The 13,567-nt window shown below is 39.9% G+C and overlaps 1 protein-coding gene across 1 annotated transcript in view; it reads right to left on the bottom strand.

Moving 5' to 3' along the window:
• Window positions 1-13,567, bottom strand: part of ABLIM1 (actin binding LIM protein 1) — a 307,615-nt gene that overhangs the window by 243,550 nt on the left and 50,498 nt on the right. The gene's annotated exons all lie outside the window — the stretch shown is intronic.

The following is a 13,567-nucleotide window of genomic DNA, read 5'->3' as shown; positions in this document are numbered from 1 at the left end:
AGTAGAAATCACACTTTGAATACATGACTAAAATGTGAGATAGTCATAAAATACTATAAGTCTTTGATACTTATATAAAATGAATGAGTACAGAATGAATGAGCTAGGCACAGTGGGCCACGCCTCTAATTTCCACTGTTCAGAAGGCTGAGGCAGGAGGATCACCTGAGCCCAGGATTTCAGGACCTGTCTGGGAAACATAGTGAGACTCACTGACTTCTAAATTTTTTTTAAAAAAAATTAAAAAGAATGAACTGTGTGCTGGAGAGAGAGCTCAGCTGGTAGAGTTCTTGCCTCACAAGCACAAGGCCCTGAGTTCGATCCCCAGTACCACAAAAAAAAAAAAGAATAAACTATAATAATGTATCAACATGAATTAAGTCAAAAGCATAATGGCAAGCAAAAAAAAAAAAAAAAAACAAGGTGTGCATGCTTTTATATAAGGAGTGAAAATACACATCAATGTGTATTACTCACTTACACAGAACGATAGACACTCCAAAGCATGCTAGTGGCAACATTAAGGTCAGGGTATCAATTACCACCTGTAAAAGGAGATTAAAGAGATTCAGGAGGACCATGTGAGAGAATTCGGCTGTATTTGTAACATTTTGTTTCTTAAAAAAATTTGAAGCAAATACGGCAAAACTGTAAAATTCCATATAGCAGGGTGTTTTTCCTATTTTCTCTATGTTCCAAAAATTTCTTATTTAAAAATGTTTGTGAAATAATGTTCTCTACCTGTGATTAGGAGTCAGTTCATCCATCTACCCATCCATCCATCCATCCATCCACTCAACAATTGCCTATTGAACACATTCAGGCACCTTTCTAGATATGGTGACAGTAGTATTTTCTGTGTGACACCCTTTCAGGCACTGTGCTAATCGCCTTTCATGTTTTCTTTCCTTTAATCCTCATTTGACCCTCAAGCTTTTAGTACCTTATTTTATCAATGAGGAAACAAGGTTTAGAGAAAGAACTGACAAGGCATCAGAGTGGGCAGGTGGGAAGGCTAACTGTCAGCCCAGGGTGACTCCACCACGCACGTGTCTGCCTCCAGAGGCTTCACTGTACGGATGTCCCCCAAGCTGCCAGGCACACTGGACTTTCCATTCAGCCTGGCTCTGCCGTCCTGTTCTGCAGCTGCCTGCAATGTCAAACTCTGGGGTGGTGTGGGGGGTTCCAGGAAAATGAACAGCTTTTTAAAAAAGATTAAGGGCTTCTGGTCTATCCTGACCGGAGCCAATTTTCTTTGGCATAAGGTCCTCAAAGGAGACCAAATCTGGTAGTAGTTTGTACATTGTGATCCCAAACTGAAATAGAAACTGCTAAATGAGTTTTTAAATCCTTTACTATGAACATCTAGAGCTGCCCTCAGGACATAGGACACAGGAATGGAGTCTGGACATAAATCTAGGGTGTTTCATAAACCCAAATGAGACTGTATAGCATGTCATGGAAAGTAGGGAGTAGCCACCATTTTGATGGAACAGAAGCTTGCTGGGCAATACTCCCTTTTGATAATTTGCCTGTGGCCTACTGTTCAGGTTCATCAGCATAATTATTAGGTAAAACAATTAGTAATTAAAAACTAATTTTCCTTATTCTCTAACCCACTTCATTAGAATATAAGCATCTTGAGAACAGAGGCATTGTTACATCAGTAAACTTTCATTCCATCTAAAAAATCAACCCATTTCAATGGTTTCCCATTCTTCATTCAAAAACAAAAGTTGCTTTACTGTGAGCTATGCTTCTTTTCTAAAATAATATGTATGCGAAGAATTATTCCTTAAAGAAAATGTGATTATAAATAGCTGGAGTGCTGTTTCCTATACTAAAATACAGAATTCCACCTTGAGAGGAATTGCTGAGTGTGCTGTCTTCTGTCACCATGGCAGCCTGAGTCTTTGGACTTATGACACTGTGGATTATGTAACTGATCCATTAATTACACATTCATAACCAACCCATAGCAATAATGGACCTTAATAGTTGTATTCCAAAATCAACTTTATATCTCTATGCCTGTTACAACTCTCTCATCTACTTTGTTTTTAATACACATACTACTTTGATATAATACACATTGCAGAATTCACCCTTTTAAAGTATCTGATTCAGTAGTTTTTAGTATATTCACAAAGTTGTGCAACTGTCATTACTAATTCCAGAACATTTCCATCACCCCCAAAAGAAACCCTGTATTCATTAGCAATCATTCCCCATCACTCCCTACCTTGCTTTTCAGTCCCTGGCGACTATTAGCCCACTTTCTATTTACTGTTTCTACGATTTTCCTATTCTAGATATTTCATACAAAATGTGGTTTCTTTCATTAGCAAAGTTTTCAAGGTCCATCCATATTGCAGCACATATCAGTACCTCTTTCTTTTTTATTGATGAGTAACACACCATTGCATGGATACATTACATTTTGTCTACCCAATTATTGGTTTATGAATATCTGAGTTATTCACATTTTGGGCTGTTGTGAATAATGCTGTTATGAAGATTTATGTACAAATTTTTGCACAGATGTGTATGTCTTCAATCCTCTTGGCTACACAGCTTGGAGTAGGACTGCTGAGTCACACGTCACTCCACATTCGGTTGTTGAGGAACTGCCAAACCATTCTCCAAAGAGGCTGCACCACTTTACAGTCCCACCAGCAATGCCTGAGGGTTCTGATTTCCAGTTGCCTCTCCAACACTTGCTGTTAACTGTCTTTTTCATTTTACCCACCCTACAATGTAAAGTAGTGACTTTTGCTTCTGATCTGCGTTTCCCTGATGACTAATGACACCAAGCATCTTTTCATGCACTTATCGGTCATTTGTGTATCTTCATGGAAGAACGGTCTACTCAAGTTCTTCATATGCTTTTAAATTAGGTTACCTGTAGTTCTGTTTTTGTTTTGTTTTGTTTTTGGTTCAGTTATAAGTTCTTTATATACTCTGAATAATAACGGACACATCTGATATATGATTTGCAAATACCTTCTCCCATTCGGTCAGCTTTATTTTCACTTTCTTGATAATATACTTAGAAGCATAAAAGGTTTTAATTTTGATGAAGTCCATGTCATTTATTTTTCCTTGGTTGCTTGCGATTTGGGCATTGTATCTAATAAATCTTTGCCTAATTCAGGATCATAAATACTCACACCTATGTTTTGTTCTACCTCACTCGTGTTTAATTATGCAACCTTGGTATCTTTTATATGTCATTACAAACTGCCTTGAATTATTGAGAGTAAAAAGCAAAAGAGTGAGACTGGGCTTGTGGCTCAGTGGTAGAGCACTTGCCTAACATGTGTGAGGCACTGGGTTCAATTCTCAGCACCACATCTAAATAATTAAAATAAAGGTCCATTGACAGCTAAAAATTTTTAACAAAAGCAAGAGAGCAATGAGTAAATTTTTTAGAAAGTCAGTCATCAAAAAGGATCACTGTGTTGATTAATATACAGGAATATCTATGATGAACAAAATTTAAACACAAAACTAAAAACTTAAAATTCAGAATATAAAAGTAAAACTTTTGTACTGGTTTGGGCTCCAACTGAATGGCAGGTGATATAAACTCAATTTAATATTTATCCTTTCCAGAATATAAGACTGTGCTCATTTAGTATAAAATAATAATTAAAAAGAGGCTGGAATCATGGATTCTACATCTGGAAAGACAGGATCATATTGTAGAGGGCCATGAGTATAAGGTTATACGGTTTGGACTTTTAAATATTTTTATAGGTACATTATAATTGTACATAATAGTGGGATGTGTTGTTACATTGTCTTACATGCACACAATATAATATAATTGGTCAATTTCATTCTTCAGTACCTTCCCTCTCTCACCCGTCCTCCCACCCCCCATAAACAAAACACAAAGCCATTTAGAAGCATTTTGATCAAGAACTGATATGATCTCAATGGTATTTTAAGGAGATGGGGTGGGATGCCAGGGGTAGTGTGGATTGGGTACTAACAGGTGACAGGACCAGGGTGGGAGAAATGAGAAACAGACCCCAAATAAAGACTAGGAGAAACTGCTACTGGTCTGAATCCTTCCAATGAACTGGCCAGCAATACAAAGCAAGTTAAAAAAAAATTGCCCATTAGAACAAAAATATGGTAACCCAACGCTCATGTGGCTTGATCATGTTATTCAGTCACTATAATGCTGTACCCAAGTGAAAACATGCCCTTTGAAGATCTAAAGTTTAGTCTCTGGAATTAATTTAATCAGCCACACTAAACAATTTAAAAGTCAGCCTTCTTGTAGCATGCTGGGCTGAAGTTATTTATTTATGTTCTGAACTGGAACCTGCTGAGAGAAGCCCTCGGAGATGTCACACCCCATTTTCTTCTGTACCCTAGGAACACAAGCAGTGCCTGGGAAAATGGATTCACACCTTCCAACTCAATCTTCTTTTTGCTCCCAGTAAGGAACAGAGCAGGTATTTCTGCCAAATATCACCCATATCAGAAACAACCCCCTCCGCTGCTGATTTGTTCTGCTAAAATGTTTTCAGCATCTCATCTTTTACATTTTCACCTGTCACTCCCTTTCAGGACTTTGAGCATATCATGGGGGTCTCGCCAGGCTGGTCTGCAACTCCCGGGCTCAGTTGATCCTCTGCCTCAGTCTCTGGAGTGATATGACTACAGGTGTGACTACCACATCTGGCTTAGGACCTTGCGACTTTAATAACTGGATTCAGTAAGTCTAATCCGTCTTTCTGCCTCAGTTCCCTACCCCTGCCTCTTGCCAACTAATCTAATCCATCCTGTATCTGGTTCCCCATCAAATCTCCCAAAAATACCATTTAGATGATGTCATTCCCTTGCTCTAAAACTTTTTAACTGGTTTCTGTTTCCACAGTCCAAACTCCAACTCACACTCATGGTCTTCCACCGTACCCTCCGAAGGCTCTGTGCCAGCACGCTCGTGGCCTTCCACAGTATGGTCCTAATCCACTATTCCAATTTTCCTGCCAGTGACTCACTCTCTCAAAGTCTCCATTATAATCAAATTGGTCTTCTGCTTCTCCAAACACTTCCTCTGTTCCCCCAGCTGTCACACTCTGTTCCTCCATCCTTCTGCTCTGGAGGGTCCTCCTCACACCCCTGTTTTTCAAATCCTTCCACTACGGAGCCTCACTCAACTGCTGTGGAAGGAGGCCTTCCCTGACCATGGGGCACACATGAGTGTCATGTGCTTGCCCATCCATGGTATGACTTACCATGGCACCAAATCCTTGTTAGAATATTTTATATGGATTACTGAATTTCCAAAAGGGCTAAATCTTCTCTTCCCAACCCTAAGTTTCCTGAGAGTGAGATCTCTTGGATGTCTCTCACCCTGCCTGACATGATGCCTTCCATTTAGCAAAAACCAAGCAAATATCTAATAATTAAGCCAATGTACTTAAAAAATTAAGAAAGCTCTTGCCTGGGATGGTTTTTATGGGCTGACATACTACCTACACTGGTTCCAGAAAGGATTTAAAGTGGTTTGCAAAACCACATGACATGCAACAACTTACCAAGTACAACCCTGGAATTTTTTCCTCTCATGTGAAAAATACAGTTCTAGGTACTTCAACAGTTTACAAAAATGAGACATAATCTTGTATCTCAACCCCAACAGTTTCTAATCAAGAGTATGTTGGCCCAAGCCCCCCAAACCTTACTCAGTGGAAATATAGCCTGAAGGGAGGGAGAGGGGTTGTGTTTGGGGTGATACCAAAGGGTCTCAGTCCGAAGAGCATTGATTTCCTGAGGTATCTTTAAGAATCAATCAATAGACATTCTAATTGGGTGAGATGAAATCTCAGGGTAGTTTTGATTTGCATTTCTCTTATTACTAGAGATGTTGAACATTTTTTCATATATCTGTTGATGACTTGTAGATCTTCTTCTGTGAAGTGTCTGCTCATTTCCTTAGCCCATTTGTTGATTGGGTTATTTGTATTCTTGGTGTAAAGTTTTTTGAGTTCTTTATAGATTCTGAAGACTAGTGCTCTATCTGAAGTGCGTGTGGCAAAGATTTTCTCCCACTCTGTAGGCTCTCTTTTCACATTGTTGATTGTTTCCTTTGCTGAGGAAAAGCTTTTTAGTTTGAGCTTATCCCAATTATTGATTCCTGCTTTTATTTCTTGTGCTTTGGGAGTCAGGGAAAAAGGTACAGTCATACATTGCTGTTGGGGCTGCAAATTGTGCAGTCACTCTGGAAAGCAGTATGGAGATTCCTTAGAAAACTTGGTCTGGAACCACCATTTGACCCAGCCATCTCACTCCTTGACCTATACCCAAAGGACTTAAAATCAGCATACTACAGTGACACAGCTACATCAATGCTTATAACAGTTCAATTCACAATAGCTAGATTGTGGAACCAACCTAGATGCCCTTCAATTGATGAATGGATAAAGAAACTGTGGTATATATACACAATGGAATACTATTCGGTCATAAAGAAGAATAAAATTATGGCATTTGCATGTAAATGGATGGAGTTGAAGAATATCATGCTAAGTGAAGTAAGCCAATCCAAAAAACCAAAGACCAAATGATTTCTCTGATAAGTGGATGATGAACACAATGGGGGGTGGGAGGGAGATAAGAATGGAAGAAGGATGGATTGTATAGAGGAAAATGAGGGATGGGAAGGGGGTGGGGAAAGGAAAAATAATAGAATGAGACAAACATCATTACCCTATGTACATGTATGATTACACAAATGGTGTGACTCTATTTCAAGTATGACCAGAGACATGTTAGTTGTACCCCATTTGTGCACAGTAAATCGAAATAAAAAATAATAAAATAAAAAGAGTCAATCAAGTACTCTATCTTTCATTTCTTTCAAACACAGATTTTAAAAAAAAAGTTCCCACTTTTAATATGTTCCAGGGATTTGGGAGCCAACTGGAAATTCCATGGCTCTTTGGCTTACATTAATAAATGTGCTGGTCTTAGAATGAAAAAAGAAAATGCCTTAGTAAACTTCTTATTGCGGTCAAGTCAAAGTTGTATTTGCAAAGCTGTAACAGGAATATAATGGCCAAACGCTAATTACAAGATAGCGGTGTGCCTCCGTCACTAAGAAGGCAGATGGGTAATTGCTAATTTCTATATTGCTCTCAAAATATCTAACTAACTGCCTGTTCTGGTGGGGGACCAGCAGGTCTCCCTGCATTGCCATTTGTGGACCAGTGGGACATCTAGGCTTTCTGGTGAAGTGATGTTTCCATATAACATACCCTCCACAAACAGAGTTGGAATTTCTGCAAAAGGAATTCTTATAGGTGGTAGAGTTTTTCTAGAACCATTTCCATAATCTGAAGTGCCTCCCAGGAACCAGAGGCTCTGGTTTTGAGATCTGCCATTAGCCATCTGTCACCTGTGAAGAATAGCCTGGCCCTGGGATCTGAGATAAAACACGGATACTGCTTGTGCTAAGCAAAGACCTCATAAATAAGAATGTAATAAGTGGGCCATAGTGGCCTAATCCTCACTGCAATTCGGGGTTTTATTGTCAAACCAAACCAAATAAAGACAAAGAATCAGTTGAACGTGTTGGCTTACCGGATTGTATATTAAAAAACAACAATTCTAAGCTGCCATTTCAGTCCCTGCTTAAAAAGCAATAAAACCAATGATAATAACTATTTATAGGTTAAAAATAATAAGGGAGACATTTGTGCTAGGAAAAAATAAAGATACATCCAGAGACAGCTATCTAAGTACAAACCCAGAGACACACTGAGATTAGCAATATACCTGACGAGGTCTAAAAATATGGAATGTCTTTAAATGTAGTGAACAACAAGTACATAGAAACATTACTTCACGGCTGTGTGCTTTTAATTCAACTCTGTGCAAGAAAACTTTAAATCAGACCTCTCTAAAATGGTTTCAAAGTACATGTTCCTGAATGTTCCAGCAACTCTGGAAGGAAAAGGACAGCCAAGCATGTTCCAGATCCATCTGTGGGTTACAGCAGTCAGCATTCTCAGGATTTAAAGGGGGACAGAAAGCAGGCCCTGATGAGGCTTTGGGGAGAAGCACTTTTTGAATTCTTCTGAACTCCTGAACTCTAGGCCCTTTTATTGACCTTCAAGACCTGGTTATCTTTAGTGCTTCTCCAAGACGATGGCAGGTCTAATTCCAAATCCCTCCTAACCTGCACCACACCACTCTCCAGGGCCCAAATCCTGACGCCGTAAATGGACCTGTTTGCATCCTGCTGAAGAGTCCTTACTCTAACAAAGGAAGATTCTAACCTGGTATGGTCAACAAATACCACTGAAAACCTTTTCAAGAACTTTCATTTCACTCTTCAAGATGATGTACTAAAGAAACTGAAGACAGACTGAGGTCAAAGGCCCAGTGGTAAAGAAATCTCTAAACTTGTTGCCACACAACACAGAGAACACTCGAAGAGATCCGAATGTCTGCCATCTTAAGAGACAGTGGCCAGATAGCAATGGTTTCTCACGGGCATGTTCACACAAATAATGGCTCACCAACTTTTATAAATATCACAATTTTTACTAAAAACTTACTAAAGTCCACAAACCATATAATGTAAAAGGGTGAATTTTATGGTATGTATCTTTTTTTTTTTTTTTCGTGGTGCTAGGGATTGAACCCAGGGCCTTGTGCATGCAAGGCAAGCACTCTATGATATGTATCTTAATAAGAGAAAATTTATGCTTTCTAGAAGGGAGATGGAGAACTTGAGGCATCTGGAGAAGCAAAGCCAGACAGGACAGCCATGGGAAAACTAGAGACGTGGACAACATCCAAAGTCACACTTTATCCTCTCCAATTATTCAATTAAGGAGAGAAAATAATCCCAAAAATTCTTTTACTCTCAAGGCTTAAGAAGGAAAAGAATGTACAGATCCTACCAAACAGAGTTTAAGAGAGAGCCCACAGATTTTGGTGACTTCACATGAAAGGACCTGGGTCTTCTCTAGCTCATTTAGCCTCCCAAAGCTGGATTTTATCTTGAAACAGAAAAGAATAAAATGGGGCTGGGGAGATAGCTCAGTTGGTAGAGTGCTCACCTTGCAAGCACAGGCCCTGGGTTCAATTCCCAGCACTGCAAAAACAAAACAAAACAAAAAAACAAAGAAAGAAAAGAATAAAAGATACCTTCAAGAATAAACTGTTACTTGGATGTACAAGAGATGGAAACCACCATGCACAGAGGATACTGCATGGCAGAGGGAAGAGAGACTTGCCATATTTAGAGTGGTCAGCATGAGCAAGGACCTGTTTCTTGAAAGAGGAGAAAGCAATTCCCTTCAAACAATGTGGCATGATCAGAAAGCAGAGGCATATTATTTCTTCCCATATCAAAGAAAATTGTGCCTGCAATCTCCAGAACAGACAGAGAAAGTACAAAGAGGTCCTGTGGGTAGAAACAGATGAAAGGTGATGTGATTGAGTCAACGGAGAATGGAAGAAAGGAGAATCCCTTTGCTCTGGATGCTTTGAACATCCTCCTGAGAGAACCGCAGCTTTCAGTGTTCAGAAAAAGCCTAGAGACAAAGTTTGGCGAGTTTCATTATAATAATATCAGAATGCAAATGTCTAGTTTTGATCATATAAAAAGGAGGGATAGAGCTGGGAGTGAAGAGACTGAGAAGGCTGAGGGACACTCCCAGCTCTTCAGCTTACACCCTGGAGAGTCACAGTGTCTAGAGTTGACTGGACAAGAAGGTGGGATAGGGTTAAGGGAGGCAGAATCCGTGTGCTGAAGCTGTGTGGTTCATAGCAAGCCTTCTGAAGTTACTGAGTGAGGAGACAGCAGTGAGGATGCTGAGGTGTTATCCTCCAGAACAGCAGCAATGCTTAAACGTGGGGCTTCCAGGATGCGGAGCTCTTAGGGCAAGGCACTTCCTTCCCACTCAATACCATTCCGTACTTTTACTCACACCATACGTGCAATGCTTTTACCATAATTTTTTAATTTTTCTGAAACCACAGAATCAAGAAAACAAAATAATTACATAACAAACGAACACACTAAAGACATCTTTGCCATCAAAAACGTGACTCCATTGAATATGACAATTTCCCACTTTAATCCAGATGGTCAAATGCCAACTTGATTGGCATTCAGGCAATGTCAGGTCCTTGCTTCAGTGCTGGAAAATAAACTGAACATAGCCTCACAGGCTTAAGGAAGCTCAACGAGCTCTGCTTGCTGGGACCTGTTCCTATTAGTAAAAATAAAGTAAAAAGAAGAAATAAATGTCCTGGCCTTCAGCACAACAGATGCATCCCTGTCTTTAACTACAACGTGGATAACCAACTCTTAATCACAAACTTGTTAGCACTGATTTTTAGGTGTTAATTTGAATATATAACGTATACTTACCAGAGACAGAGAAAAAATTGCCACCAAAATTATTTAACAGGGTTTCCAGGCTACAAATAAAGTTTATCTTATAATAGATAGTTTAATAAGCATTTGTGTGATTCTTAAATAAGTTTGGCACATATTAATATGCGACTCAAATTTTTAATAACGCCTATTTTGTTAGTAATTAGTAAGAACAGACACTTTAAGCTTTCATTCTCTTATGCTGCATAGATAAAAACAAGAACGACAACAAAAGTGAGCAGCTGGACATTTTGATCAGACGTTTTACCCCTTCCCTACACTCTCTAAGGGAAATTTTTAGTGTTTTGCTGTGGACTGTGTAGAAGTAAGTAATCCTAGGAGACTTTGCCACTTCCCTTGGAAGTCGTTCTTATTCTACCCAAAGGAGTTGGCATTATTAAATCCCAACTCCTACACATCCTCCTAGGGCACGGAAAACTATGGGAAAAGGAATTAACTGCAGCCCCAAATTCACATTTACAGGAAAACGGCCACTATGCCATTAGACATAGTAACTTGGATACTATCAGAAATAGTAATCTGGACCATGTATATAATAGACTAGATATGGTGACTGGGATAGTAACTTGGAGGCAGGCCTTTGAATGCAAAAGAGCTCTGCATTTCAGGGGTGATCTATAGACTGCAAATCAGGGGAAATGAAGCATTGTGGAAACCACTGAACTTCAGTGGTAGAAAGGGTTCTGACAGGCTGTTCTTGACATGAGTCCTTGGAAGTGATGAACAAGCACTAGATTCAAAAATCAAAAGAACTGCTGATAACCGGGAATGTGTACAACATACATCAGAAAAATAATGATCTTTAAGCACATCTGCCTTGGAGAGCTGGTTGAGGGTGCACCTTCCCACAGGTCCACAGTTTTTAGTAGTGTTGAAAGAACTGGCAGGTATCATCGTACCCACTCAATAGATGAGAAAACAGAGACCGAGAAAGTGAAATAATCCTGATATCCTTTCACCTACAGTGGCAGTATCAAGCCCCCTGGTGCAAGCTGTCTACCCCACAGCCCATACTTCTAAAGAACATGGGGACATCATGCACCCCTAAGCAGATAAGAGTTCCAGGGTCCTTGTTTTCTCCAACACACCTGGCCTGGGCTTTACACATTACGCACTCTACAAACTCTGTTGAATCTGGTCTTAGTTTTCATTAGTACTATGAGAACAGGATAATCAATTAAAACCACTTATCAGTTTATTCATTGAACAGAGCCCAGAAGGGTCTCCAACGAGACCTGGGGGCATGGTCCACCACCACCCTCTACTGGGGAATCAGTTTCTCACATGAAAACTTCAATGGCTTCTCCCTAGAAGTGAACTTGATGTACTTGCTAAGAGATCTGTGGATTCTCTTTGTAGAAAGAGTGTCAAATTGTACATTAATATGTCATGGGATTCCAGAGAAACGTTATCAGACTTATACTATCATGAAACAAGAATCGTTTCTGATCAGTGTAGTTAAATCAGCAAGGAGCAGCTTTGGAATAATATGGGGATTCTATACCTAAATTCAGGTTGCCACCTGCCAGCATAATTTATTTGACATTTCTGTGATTTGGTTTTTCTAGTTATTCAGTGACTGGAATGATCTCTCTCTCTCTCTCCCTCTCTCCTCTCCCTCCCTCCTCCCCCTCTCTCTCTCTCTCTCCTCCCTCCCTCCCTCTACACACACACACACACACACACACACACAAACACCACACATATTGCATCTATAAGGTATTTGGAAATAATAAGAGCTTAAACTGTTACCACATAAACTATAAAAAAGTAACTGTATAGTGCTTCTCAGTAGAATATTTTCATAAGTGGAGATTATCAATAAATCTGCTTTGGCCAGCCACTAAGCCAGAATATAGTACAAGCATCACATGTTGGCAGAGATTTCCTAGTGCCTGGTTTTAAGCTTCCCTTAAACTGGTTAGAGCTTACTTACATTTCATATAATTTCATACACCAAGTGACCCACAGCCAAAGCCTGTCTTGGGTCATTCTGCGGGGAGGAAAGATTAAATGGCTCAGCAACTGAGGCTTCCCCTTCCTGAGCAGCTGTGGGGTCCCTGGTCTTCTTTCTGGCATGCCTGGCAGTGTGAAAGTCCACTTTGCTACAGGCTGTGGCTACAAAGAGAATCCACAGATTGTTCCCGAGGATGAAGATTTAGTGGATCATTGACTCCAATAGTCAAAGTCCAAGTTCAGTGTATTCTGATTCTCAAAGACAAACTCATGAATAGTTCATAAGCTGAACTGAAAAAGCTGTTCTACAATTCCTTTCATGGATACCAGCCTTCAGACATTTTCAAAGGATGGAATTGTGGTGCCAAAACTTTCCAAACTCAGGACGGTACCTTAGATGACACGGTGAAGTCAAAGAAAGGGACTCCTTTTTTCCCTAATGTCTGGTTTAGTTCTTAGACTAAGTACCTGCAGAATCAGCTCGAAGGGGAGCCGGAGAAGTGCCTGGCCCAGGCCGTGATCTCCAGGTAGAAATGTCCTTGAGCCATATTAGGTATAGGGATTTTTAAAATTTATGCTAAACCTTTAAGGGAAGAGCGTAGGAGTTTTTCAATGCCAAAACACAATGGTAGCAAGAATTTGGACTTGCCTAGAACCAACCAGCGTGAGCCACGTTTCAAAGCAGTTACTGAAGTGTAGTTTGTTGACAGAGACACGAGGTTAAGATACAAATCCCACATACTGGCAGGACCTCACCTCATACTCCAAAGTCGAATACGGGCCACTCTGGGGATCGTGGCGTGGTGCATGAGGGATGGGTTCCCCGTGGGCAGGATGCAAATCAGGAGGCCAAGACAGACTTTGAACAGCAGAAAATGGAAGGAATGTTCTGAAAGCCAGTGTAGAGGTTGGACTGAGTGAATAAGGATGAAGGGAAAAGGGGCTGGTGGTGGATTAAGAAAAAGCAAACACAGAGGTAAGGAGAAAATATAAGAAGTTACTCATTTCACAAAAACTTCACTTAGTTCCTGTGAGAAGGGCTGAGCACCAAGACAGGCACAAAAACTAGAGCAAGCTCTAAAATTTAGTGCAGATAAAGCAGAAAAGGTTAAGAAAATGTAGCCGTAGTCTCTTCCAAAAAAGTTATTTTAAAATATCATTTTAATTTATACAGGT

This window comes from Sciurus vulgaris (assembly GCF_902686455.1).
Source record: "Sciurus vulgaris genome assembly, chromosome: 4".
Lineage (NCBI taxonomy): Eukaryota > Metazoa > Chordata > Mammalia > Rodentia > Sciuridae > Sciurus > Sciurus vulgaris.
This window is presented reverse-complemented; position numbering and strand designations above follow the sequence as displayed.